The sequence below is a fragment of the Rattus norvegicus genome, chromosome 2 (genome assembly GCF_036323735.1).
Source record: "Rattus norvegicus strain BN/NHsdMcwi chromosome 2, GRCr8, whole genome shotgun sequence".
Taxonomy (NCBI): Eukaryota; Metazoa; Chordata; class Mammalia; order Rodentia; family Muridae; genus Rattus; species Rattus norvegicus.
Window position 1 is genome coordinate 239,378,162 of NC_086020.1, and position 11,967 is coordinate 239,390,128.

Below are 11,967 nucleotides of genomic sequence, written 5' to 3' on the forward strand. Positions count from 1 at the left end.
TATTACCTTGCTTAATGATTGCAAATTCAGGAAAAAAAATATTTAATATGAGTTAAGGGAACATTAATTTACTAAAATGTCCTCTTATGTACAGATGTTTACAGCAATAGTTTTTGAAGCTAGACCAGCAAACCTAGAGGTGAAGCTTGTGAGTGGCTTAGAGTCAGTAGTAGGATTATAGCTGGATGAAGATCTCAACATTAGCATCACCCTTGCATTAAAGCATCCTACTGTTTGCTTCAATAGCTCATCTCCCTTAGTGCAAACCTTTGTTTCCTTGTTGGCTCTCTGTTCCACTCTAAGCCTAAATTCCCTGTCTTCCCCTAGCTCACCACAGCCCAGATTAAAACCCCTTTCTACAGGTCACTTTCATTAAAGGCGTCATGAAAACAGAAAACTTGTAACAGGTCGGAAAGGCATATACTGATTTCCCAGCAGCACCAGGGGAAGCCTTCCTACTCTTTGGGGTTTTATCCTTGTGGTTAGTTTCAGCCAAACAACCTTAGCACCCAACTGACCCAACCACCTTACCTGGAGTTTAATGGCTGGTATCAAAAGACAACTAAAAGCCCTTGAGATCTTTCTGCCCTGGGGACGGTTTTGGATGTAACCTGGTTTATTGGTTTAATCCCCAGGCAAACCTACTGACAGGCTAATCAGGATGAGAGGAACAACTTCCTTTGTCTGAGTAAGTCTGTGAGAAATTGTTTTTCTGGGTGTTTTATAGTCCAACCCCTCCAAGGGCCTGGAAGAGCTCTCCAACCAGGGCACAGATATCCAAGGAGAGCCTGTTTGTTTTATGGTTATTTTTATCCCACAATAAACAGCTTAAATTTGCAGACTATACTTTTTGACTATAAAGTGGGTTATTTCTCAAGATGCTGGAACCTTCCCATAACAGATGGAATAAATAGAGGAAAGTGCTGAGAATACACCACTGAAATTCTGATTTATTCAATCATTAACAGAAAAGAAGTGCAATTTCAATGGTAATAGAAGGAAAACCCAACTGTTTCTGCTTGCCTTCTGAAAACTCGTTTTCTGTGGAGAATGCTGCTCTTAGGCAAACACCTATTTAAACCTCGGCAATGTATAATCTTAACTTCAGGCAGCATGGTTGCATAAGCTGGGTGATTTGTAAAACCTCTGCAATGAGGGATGAAATATTAACGTTCCCCAGCATAAGCAGCACCAGCAGCCCAAACCCTCGTGCATGGGATGGGAGGTACAGTGGACCCAGGAAAGGCGCTAAACCCTTGTCAGTGTCCTTCAGTGCTTCTCCGGGCACCTGCTTGGAAGCAATTAGAAGCACATACACAGTCCTGGGTAAGCTCGGCGGGTTGGGCACTAAGCCGGCAATGGTCAGTCCGGTGCATCCTAAACCGCAATTAGGAAGTAGGGCAAGAGAAGCTAAAAAAAAAAGAAAGATAAAAAGACATAACAAAGAGGAAGACGTGAAAGGATTGCTAGGGAAGGGGAGATAAAAACAGGTCACAGCGAGGCTGAATGTGATCAGAATGTATTCATGACCTGTAAGAAAGTGTCAACCTCAGATCCACTGTTAAGTGTAATTAATACATGCTAATAAAAACTCTTAACGAAGATATTTAAGGGCAACAATGCTTTAAAAAATATCAGGAGGCTGCTTCCGCGTTGGAAACCATATTCAACGCTTCTCGAACCAGCTGTTTGAATACAATAAAGTTAAGTAAAATAGTGTTACTTTTTTTTAAAGGGGCAGGAAGCCTAAAAGGAAAAATGTCACAATGCATGGGTGTACACAAAGTCTGTGAAAATTCATACATGCCTATACACATCCATGAGCAGAATGTATCTAAAGTGGAATGTCCACCTGTTTTGCTTTGCCTGCCACATGAAACCCATAGGATGTAAAGATTTCAGGACACATGTGTTCTAACTGTTCATAGGGCTTACAACCTTCAGTTGGGTAGACTAACTGAACTGGAGCCTGGGGCATGGCTCTGTGACTAATTCACGATGTGACCTTGCCTAACTCAATTTTGTAACCTCCCGAGGTCCCCTGTTTTCGTTTGGAACTTGGAAATTGGACTTCTAAAGGGGTCTGTAAAGAAGCCCATCCAGCTCTGACCGTCTGTAATTTTAAGATCTTGCTTCTGTTTGTGTCCAGTCGAGCACTTGTCTTCATTTAAATGAAGTATGTCCACACAGAATTGTGTTTGTTGTATTTGACCGTGTCTATCAAGCCAGAGAGAAATGGTTATGATCCCAAGCCTTCTGCTTTACCCTTTATCATCTGTGTTTACATTGTATTAAAAGTTCCCTAAGAGCAAGAGTTTTTATCCACTCACCCTAAAATGTAAATTCAGTGAGGCCATTTGGAGGTGGGAGTGTCTCTAGGTCAGAGCCTTACAACACTGCCCAGCCTGCTCTGAGACGCCTGGCTTCCAGTGACTCCCATGCTTTTGCCTGCTGAGGAGCTGGGCAATGAAATCACGGATATAAATTTCCAAAACGGTATACATACATAGATATAGGTACAGATACAGATTCAAATCCAGACACAGACACAGAGGTAGCTAGATATACAGATGAGATTCACCAATGTCATAACTATCTATTACTTTATCTCTTCCTGGGTTAAGTCTTTAACGTTGTAGATTCAGAATACGTTTCCAAAGTATTCTTTTTAAGAATTTTAACAAGGACACACACACACACACACACACACACACACACACACACACACACACAGGGAGAGAGAGAGAGAGAGAGAGAGAGAGAGAGAGAGAGAGAGAGAGAGAGAGAGAGAGAGAGTCTGGATAAATTTCTTAAACCTACCTGTTCGGAAGTCTCTTCTCATTACACCAATGGACTACTACATCTTTAACTCAAGCCATGGACTTCTTAATACTTTTTTAAAGATTATAATGTAATTATATCATTTATTCTTCTCAATTATTCTCTCTTATCCCTCCCAATAATTTCCCTCTGCTTTGTTCTCTTTGAGACCCATGGCCTGTTTTTAAAACTCTCTCTCTCTCTCTCTCTCTCTCTCTCTCCCTCTCTCTCTCTCTCTTCCCCCCCATGATATATATATATATATATATATACATATATATATATATATAAACTAAAGGCGATGAGACTGTAGAATATTATTTCTATGTTTTCAGTGCAGATCATTTGGTAGTAGATAACCAATCGATGTTCTCTTCCCTGGGGGATGAAAAGCACGCTGTCCAATCCCTGAATAGCTGCGGCAGTTTAACCCTCTTGCTTCTCTGTGCGCACACAGTGTCACGCCTATCTCTCATTGCAGGTGTGTTTCATTTGGGTTTGTTTACCAAGGAACTCCATGATTGTAAAAGGGCTATTATGAATAAACAAATGCCTGAAATGAAGTGAAGCCTTGATTTATTTGGGTAGCACCATTTTCCAGGCCCGTAAATCACATTTTGGTATCTATTTACCTTAGCATTCTTTCTGAGGCACTGGCACCAAGACTGACGAATGGGAATCAAATGAAGTGTGCTAAGCGTCTCTGTCGGAGGGCTTGGCGGGCTGTGATTTATCTCTGCAATACATCACCCAGCTTGCTTTCCTTTACTTCTCTTATTTAGTATTTTCACAAATCATATCAATTGGCCATTAACCGTGAACTCTAAACAGTAGTAAATTAATGAAATAAGCAACATCTACAGAGATCATCTGCCCCCGATTTGATTAGAGCCATGTTGGTTGGGTCAAACCATTTATAGATGAACTTTATTTATTGGACAAGCAACGTCATAGGTTCTCCACCATTGTGATGCAGGTATCTTGAGTGATAGTAATGAAACGCTTAAAGCTGATTCTACCTCAATCACTAAGAATGCTCATGGAATCTCCTGTGACTTCTGGGGAACTCCCCTATTGGGAGCAGCCGCACACTGGTAGAAAGTGCCATTCTTCCTTCTTCTGGGGAAGAGTAAACATGGGGTGGGGGGCTACTGGGATCACTTAGTGATGGAACTTCTTGGGTGCAGGGGTAAAGTCGCCTCTTGGCACACAGGTGACTATCCCAGCTTTGCCTTATGCATGCCCCCCTGTATCCTTCTGTGTCTGAGCCATTGTTGTCTGCACTGGGTCCCCCATCAGAAGAACAGAAAAACATTAACCATAGAACCCTCTCTGTAGCTCTAAGTTATATATTATATAGAATAAAATATCCATTAAATAATCAAATTAGAAGGAAAGGAAAGGACGGATGAAAGGAAGAATGAATGGACAGATGGATGGATGTATGTATGGATGGATGCATGGATGCATGGATGGATACCTGGGTGGATAGGTAGGTAGGTGGGTGGATGAGTTAAAAAGATTGGCTGTCCACTTATGTATTGTTATTTGGTGATTTTTGTGCTCCATTATATAAAAATATTGTAACACTGAGTATGAAGAGAAAGGAGCTAGAGATTAGCAAATAAAACACACCCAGGTCTGTGTGTTTCAACATGCATCATACAACACGGTAATACCTTGGCCAAAAATGCTTAGAAGAAACAATAAGTTTATATTGTTATCTCTTATCCAGAATGTTTGGATGTGGTTCTGAATGCACCTGAGAGAAGAAAGTGTTTTCATTTACTCTCATTATGTGTCCCCACATCAGCTCTCTTTTCTTCTCCCCAGCATACCACAGTGTAGTTTGAGAGATGCTACTCTCATATGCTCCCAGGATCACCCTCCACACCTAACTCCTTCAGAGATTATTAATAGGAATATGTGTGCCAGGCAGGATGAACACACACACACACACACACACACACACACACACACACACACACACACAATTGCTAAGCTTATCAAAGGAATTCTTCCCAGAGTCTTTAGAATACACTAATCGGAGAGGGGTAGGTAAGAGCCCACAGCTGATTACAGCAGACATACTCATGAACAGGGCTTTCCCTTATGGATTTCAGAGACCTTAGATGGCTTTGGGAACCTGCAGTCTCCCTTGGGAAACATGGAAAGTTCATGTGCCCTTTTTGCCCAAAATGGTTTTCTTGTGTATGGATCACAGTGATAAAATCTCTCTGCAATTAGGAATGATGCCACAAGGACCTTTCTTGGGTCCCTGCGATACTGGCTAGCTGGGACACCTTGACAACTTCCTGTGCATGCACTGTCATCTGCAGCAGCCACTCATGCTCCCTACCACGTTGACTTGTTTCCTGGTCACTGTCTCAATCCAGGGTTTTCCAACTTCTTCCATTTTTGAGGTATGTGTGTTTCCTTCATGTTTCTTCATTGAGAACTCATGTTTGGTCTCTGTGATTTTAGTTAACATCTTTAGACTCTGCCTTCTTCCTCTATGTGTTTCCATAGGTGAAGAGACTTCGATGCTTCTGAATGTACCTGCATATTGTCTCATAAAAATCCCCCAATATATTTAGTTTAATAGCTTAAGACTAAATTTAGTATCTATTGTAAACCAAATCTATTTAATAAGGACCTCATTACTCTATGCATTAGCAATAATTACCAACTCAGATATGTCTCCTTATCAGTAAGTTAAGGAAACATCAAAATATACAATTGTTTGTATTTTTTACACAGGTGTTTACTATGCAGCCTGGGATCACCTGGTCTGTAATACATGAAATGTGTAACAGTCCTCTTGCTTCAGCCTTTGAGCATGTAGATTTCAGATGTTCATGACACATTGATCAAACCTTAGGTTTCTCTGGTATTCTCTCTCTACTAAACCCACTGGGTCATTCACGTAGTTCTCCACATCATCAATCAACCAACGATTGACTTCTTACAGTCTGGCATTTCGGTAAAGATGAATTTAAAGCTGATTAATTTTAAGGACTCCACGATGTAACCCAAGAAGTAGGAATGCAAACGAAGTTTAAATTAGATAACTACAAGGCTTTGAATGAAACCGTTGCCTAAGTTGTCATAGGACAGAGGAAGTCCAGGAAGGCATATGGTGGGGTAATATCAGACAAGTGTTCACATGAGAACTGATTTCTAGGATATGTTTTGAAAGGAAGGTCAAAAAATATTTCAGAAAATAAATATTTATTAGTTTTGTTAAAGCATGCAAAAAATAACTCTTTTACATGCCAGGAGAAGGGGCAAGCAGGAACCCTAAGGTTTGAAGGAATCGGTAGGAAATCAGCAAAATGACGTCCAATCTGGCTTAGTGGGAAGCTTCAACAATTTGTCGAACAGTTTGGACTTGGTCCAAAGTTTCGGGAGAGCACCATAATTTTAGTAAAATTGCATTTGTATGTTAGCGTGGTCAAGTTGATACGAGAAGGGAGTGCTGGAAGAGAACAGCAGCTCTCTCTTGGATTTTCTGATTCTGGTGTTCTGTGCTAATTCTGCTGCTGCTGTGTACTGTGATCAGACTTCACTGCACAGTTAGAAAACATCCCCCGATATCCCGTTAGACCTGTCGCATCAACACTAAAACTTTCTGCCCGACTTTCATCCACTTCGTTATTTACTTCAGCATCTGTTACTCCCTATATGCATAATAAATATTTTAATAAGGCAACCCAACCAGAAGGTGAAGGTTTCATAGCAAGTCCTGACAGAGTGATGGGGGGGGGGTGTAAATCTTAGGGAGAGTAAAAGCTTGGAGCAGAGAGAGCAGGATGCCCTGGCTAAGCTCAGATGGGAAACCTTGGTATTATCCACACTCAGGTGTACCTCAATTTCAGCCTCCTACGACCAGCCATGATGTCTCCAGCACACACGTGTAACTTAGATCTCACTGGATCTTGTTCTGGTTAGACATCCTCCTTATCTCTACTCAGAAAGTATTCACAGAGACTCAGTGAGTTCATTAGGACACTCCCACCGCATAGACGCCTTCGCTGCACACACACACACACGCACGCACGCACACACACACACACACACACACACACACACACTCTTTGCATTTTAACCCAGGTTCATACTATCCCACACCTGCTTCCCTATTGGTTGAAGAATCACATCTTCGATGACGTCTGCCTTTTCTGTTGCATGTAGAATAATTCTAAACATTCTATAAATCTACTGCAGAATTTATCTGTCTTTTAGCTTCTCAACACAAAAAAAGGAGACAGTTACATGAATACATGGAAAACAAGACAACGTGTAATTCGGTGATTAAAGTTCTAGAGTATTTGTGCTAGTGATCATTTTAGAAAGTGGTCACCTCACATGACGGCCAATGACTCCTGACAGTTGAGAACAGGAAGCAGGTTCGAGGTTCACTGCATTTTTGAGGTAGCGTGGGTTACATAGCAAGTCCTAAGACAGCCCAGGGGTAGGGATGGAAACTGCCTGGGGAGAAAAATAGAAAAATAGCTGAAATGTTGAATATTTGATTAAGACAAATGTTGAAGAAAATACGACTATAAATAGCCAAGCTTTAGGATTTGGCAAATATAAAGTCATTACCCTTGAGTCTTTATATAGAAATATTTTTATATCTTAGAGAATTTTACAGGGAAATACTGTGAAAAGAATTAAATGTTTACTTTTATGATTTCAGACAGTAAATGCCAGTGCCTACATCAGCCATTAATTAACACGTTTTAACTTGCGGTTCCTGTGCTATAGTGGGTGACGCTATACCCAGGCAGCATTGGTGGGTTTTAAAAAGAAACAAAAGCACTTGCGTGTGGGGGGGATGGGGTGCTAGAATCTGAGGGAAGGGAATGGGATTGAATTGATCAAACTTATGATAAGCATATATGAATTTCTCAAACAGTACAAGAAACTTATATAAAAGATGATGACTCAGCATGGTGAACACTTCTTTCTACAGAAAATCAAGCGAAGAAAACCTGTCCAGGTAAAGCATTTGTTGAGAATTTCTGTAGCATCCCCACCAACTTACACTTAGGTGACCTTGCCAAGTGAGTGGCTTCCCTCTGCAAAGTAACAGTCAGTCTGCTGCAGATCTGGCGTCCCACGTTGCCCAGAATAAGATAATCTCAGTTGCAATTCACGTCTTTTTTGCGAACAGAGCTGCTCCTTCACCTCAGACACAGCTAGCATGTGTTGCAAAATCTGACAGATTCAACCCAAATCAATGCATGTGGAAGAATTGAGAGTACCTCAAAGTGCAGCTGTTGTCAGCCACCCTGCCTCAGTTTACACAGCAAACTGCTTGAAATGAGGACTTGGTTCTGAAGTTTGAAGCCAGGGTGTAAGCAAGGGTCATTTGCTCTCGGGGCTGAGAGAAGGATTTGCTTGACAACATTCTCTTTGGTTTGTAGATAGCCATCTGCTTGTTGGCACATTATTCTCCCTGTATGATGGTCTGCCCTCTAATTTCCTCTCTTTACATGGGCATCAGCCATACCAGATTAGGGCAAATCCTATTGACCTCATCTTAAACTGATTACTACTGCAAAGACTCTCCTTCCAAGGAAGGTCACATTTATAAGCACAGAGGTTGGATTTCACCAGAAGAGCAAAGGAGGGGATTGGTTCAGTACATAACACACTTTCTCATTTTTATTGACTCGTGGCTTAAAGTTTTACTTATTTTCTGTATATGCATGAAGTGATATAAATTTGTATTAGTAAGCGAAATTGTTGCTAGTTTTTCAAACCTAAATGGATTTAAATAGTTAAGAGAAATACTCGAAACTTAGGGTTTATTGTTAGCTATTTTAATTTTGACAATCAACAGTTTCCACAATATAATATAGAGTGTGAATTATGGAATGCCCACACATCCTGCAAGCACCAGAACTGATGGCACTGAATGCTACTTCATCCATAGGCAGAGTAAAGCATTGTTGGCCTGTTGTGTAGATGCTGGAAAGTGCTCAGACCTCCAAAGTGTGTGGCTAATTTGCAGATGAGGTCTGATATCTCAGAAAAATTTCTACCTCACAGTAATGTACAGATATTCCAGACAGTGAGGGAATATCAAACCAGTTATCAGCTGAAAAACTGTCAACTATAACCTTGCGAGTTTTCTTCCATTCAATGGCCTGGTAGACCATTCATTTCTTCCATTCATTGTCCGACACGTTCCCTGTCTGTCACCTCCACAGGCATCGTAGCACATTTTCTGATGCTAGAACCAGAGAGCAAAAACTGAATAAATTATTTAAAAATTGAAGTTTACAGTCTGGATTTTGAGGCCCATACCTATAATCCAAGTTCTGCGGAGGGGGATGCGGGAAGATATTGAATTCAAAGCTGGCATCACCCACACAGCGAGTTCTAGATCAGCCTGGGCTATACAGCATGATCCATCTCAAAAACAAATACAAATGCTTGTTGGCTATGCTTCTGAAAAATTCTTTACTAAGGAACTATACCAGATAAGAGAGATAAGAGCCTTTTTACTACCTTACAACATGGCAGAGGGCCAGAGGTTGGCAGCTACAAGGAAAACGAAAGTTGTTGGGTAAATGCAAGAGAATACCTACCCAAATGAGAAGGTTCCTTGCATTATAGATGCATTTATCCAGTCGTGATAGTGGAACATGCATGACTTGACAGCTTTCAAAGGTCTTGCTCCTTCTTATGATCATTAAATTTTAGCATGAACGTAGGTGGAGACAATCAGATCATAGAACCAATAAATCATGATGTGCACATCTCTGTGGCTTTCCATGTCCAATGAAGCCGTTATCTTTTCCTAAATAGCCAATTTATGACTTTGACTTGATACATACCTTAATTTCTTTATTCAATAAAAATGAAAGGATTCTATGCACCAATCATTTTTGAAAATTATTTGAAAAAATTTAATAAAGAACAAAATATTAGTGTCCTGGCATGTTTAATCTTGAAATACAAGGTAATGTTATTTTGGGTTTCTATAAACTGTCACTTACACAACACCCAGAGACAGAATGCAAAAAGAACACTAGTCTTGTGACAGTGCCTCTTGGAGACCTTTGCATAATGATTACTACTCCTTGCTCACTACCTGAAAACCTTGCTGTAACCTTCAGGGACCTCTTTTATTCTCTCCCCATATTTATTGCATTCTTACTCCTCTGCCTTAAGGCAGCCACACTTATGGTCCTTAGAAAATGCTGACCATTAACCTCTCTTAAGTTTGCATGTCTGTCTCTCTTCCAAGTAGAGAAACAACGACCCCTTAGTCTCCCACTAGAAATATCCCCAGGGATGTTCCTTTAATACCAAGCTAAGCACAATACTTCACATCATGTCCATTGTCTAATTTATAAGAGCTGTAAATAATTATGTGTCTATGTCTCTCAGGGTATTGAACTCTATTAGAGCCAAGATTCCATAGGATTACTGCTCTCGCCTTCAATCTAGCATGCTACTGGATACATACAAAGAATTCAATGCATATGCTTGGAAAGTGAATTAGAAATGAGAATACTCGACTGTTGATGAGGATTAAATTAAGTGAGTTTGCAACGGACACCAGTGTAGGTGGTAGTAGTCTGGGCGATTGCTACAACACTTCAGAGATAATTTCCAAGCTATAATACCTTTCCTGAGCATTCATTGCAAGTTAATACTATAAAATACTTCTGGGAATCAGAATACCTTGGTCAAACAAGCCTGTCTGTATACTTTCTACATCTAAGAGATTCATAATGTGATTTAGGAGCTCCTCTTAGGAGTTCCAAGAAGTCTTCCCATAAAGGAATAGTTTTATCTAGTCTTTTTATCCCCAGAGCAGCTAACAGCACAGAGAAGTGCTTGTGGGGAAATGTCATTTTACCACATGACAACCCAGGTCCTCATCCTTATATTTTAAAGTCCCTTACATAGAAAATTCCATTCTGTACTGTTCTTTGTCTCAAAAGAGAGTCTGAGGACCCTACCTTTTGTTGTTTTATGACTTCGCTATTCTAACTTGCTTTCCTGCGTCTGTAATAATCCTGCGTCTGTAATAAACACTATCAGCAAAATCAACATGGAAAGGTTTCTTTCAACTTAAAGGTTAAATAGCACACCATGGGGATAAACCAGTGTGGGAACTCAAGTTCATTGTCTGAAGGCAGGAACTGAAGCAGACCCAGCGGTAGAACACTGCTTACTGGCTTGCTTGGCTATTTGGCATAGTCCAGATCCATCTACCAAGGGATGGAACTGCCCATATGGACAGGGCCCTCTTACATCAAGTAGCAATTCACAGCCATAGCCATAATCTAATCAAGGCAATTCTTGAGGTTTTCTCTTCCTAAGTGACTGTAGGTTTAAGTCATGCTGAAAGACAAAGCCAAATATATGACACTGAATGTTGGTATATATAAGTAAGCATCTTAATAAAAGTCTCTAGGTATTCTAAGAGATGTATATAACTTTGGATAGCTGGATTTTACTATCTGTAGACTTCTATTGCTACAAACTGTATAGAATCGCTTTAGCCTAACTATAAGGTTGTAAACCATAAGGGTACAAACATTTTGAGCTTCATGCTTGTTTACTTAGCTACATATAGCAATGCACAACGTGTTCCCCTGTTACTCGTTTTTATAACATATGGTAAAATAAAAACTTCAAAGAATGAGATAAAATCGATTTAAACAGAGGCCCGGATCTCTCCTCTCTTCCTAGGTTGTAAGCCTGTGTTTCACCTTAGAAATAATTATTACAACTCTCCCAGGTTTAGAGCAAGACTCTGGAAAATGGCCTAAGAACAAGTGCAGAAGCATTGGAAGGCTTTCAGTTTTCCTTCAAACAATTCAGCTCCTGTGTCTGAGGTGTGGTCAGATTAGGTAGGTAGAAAGATCGAATGTGAGTTTGTAGAGAAGATACCAAAAATCTTTGTTTCAGAAATGAGAAATGGGGGGTTGGGGATTTAGCTCAGTGGCAGAGCGCTTGCCTAGGAAGCGCAAGGCCCTGGGTTAGGTCCCCAGCTCCGAAAAAAAGAACCAAAAAAAAAAAAATGAGAAATGGTGAAACTTCCTGTCATGGAGATGCTAGCTTAGCCTGTCTGCTTTGCCCTGGATCCTCAGAGGGTGTGGCAGCAAAAAAAAAAAT

The 11,967-nt window shown here is 40.5% G+C and overlaps 1 long non-coding RNA gene across 1 annotated transcript; it reads left to right on the forward strand.

The window, feature by feature from the left end:
• Window positions 1-4,905: 4,905 nt before the first annotated feature.
• LOC134485999 (uncharacterized) lies at window positions 4,906-9,109 on the forward strand. Its single transcript, XR_010064502.1, has 2 exons — window positions 4,906-5,243; window positions 7,742-9,109. It is a non-coding gene; the product is annotated as an uncharacterized LOC134485999 (long non-coding RNA).
• Window positions 9,110-11,967: the final 2,858 nt, after the last annotated feature.